The sequence below is a fragment of the Octopus bimaculoides genome, chromosome 24 (genome assembly GCF_001194135.2).
Source record: "Octopus bimaculoides isolate UCB-OBI-ISO-001 chromosome 24, ASM119413v2, whole genome shotgun sequence".
Taxonomy (NCBI): Eukaryota; Metazoa; Mollusca; class Cephalopoda; order Octopoda; family Octopodidae; genus Octopus; species Octopus bimaculoides.
This window is the reverse complement of record NC_069004.1, coordinates 5,722,683-5,723,813: the sequence shown is the minus strand read 5'-3', so window position 1 is coordinate 5,723,813 and position 1,131 is coordinate 5,722,683. Positions and strand designations below refer to the sequence as shown.

General features: G+C 37.1%; 1 protein-coding gene across 6 annotated transcripts in view; it reads right to left on the bottom strand.

Annotated features, from left to right (window-relative positions):
• Positions 1–1,131, bottom strand: part of LOC106872628 (RNA binding protein fox-1 homolog 1) — a 530,204-nt gene that overhangs the window by 87,581 nt on the left and 441,492 nt on the right. The window lies entirely within an intron of this gene.

Below are 1,131 nucleotides of genomic sequence, written 5' to 3'. Positions count from 1 at the left end.
GGTGTTTGATAGTAGGTACTAACAATGGCGAAAGGAAGAAGAAGAAGAGAAGTGGGAGTAATTGGAGGACAGGGAGCAGGGGGAGGAGATGATTCACATAAGTTAGTCATGTGGGCTTCTGCTGACATTTAGCAAACTCTCAAACCTCTGTCCCATTCCTAGACCTGACGCCGCACCAGTGTTCTATATACTCTTCTAGTAAACACACACACACACAGAGGACAACACACATGCACCACACACACACACACACACTGCACTTCCAGCCGCCAACACCTACCATTCTAAACTCATTATATATCAATCACACAGAAAATTGTTACAATTACAATCTATTATTATCATTATCATCATCATTATTATTATTATTATTATTATTATTATTAGTTGTTGTTGCTTTTACTACCATTATTGTTATAGTTATTATTACTATTATTATTATTGTTGTTGTTGTGTGAGAGCTTGACATTTGAACACACAATGGTAACTTTTGAAAGTTTACAGATGGTTTTAAAAGAGGTGGGGTAGACACGGCAGAACTTGTGAGATACAAAATAGGTTCGGGTGAGAGTGGAGGTGGAAGAGATGCAAAACACACACACACGCACACACGCATGCAGGCACTCTCATAGATTCATACATTTATGCATGAAATACAAAGAAATACATACATAAGCTAGGCACACACACACACACACACACAAACACATGAATGCTCACAATTTATATTATTGACATTTAAACACCAAATACACACACACACACACACACACACACACACATACATACATGTACAGATATATACTCACATACAGACAGATGTATGGATGAAATAAAGAAATCACACACATATACATATATAAATATACACACACAAACACACACATGCAGTACACATACGCAAACAAATGGATGCAGACTGAACCGTTTACGTTATATGGCATTTAAACATTATTCCATATATATATATATGTGTGTGTGTGTGTGTGTGTGTGTGTGTGTGTGTGTGTGTGTGTGTGTGTGTGTGTGTGTGTGTGTGCGCACACACAAATACACATACACACAGATTCACATATGGTTTATATACTGAACTGGCTACATAAATGAACATACATTCAGCAAGGCAAAATT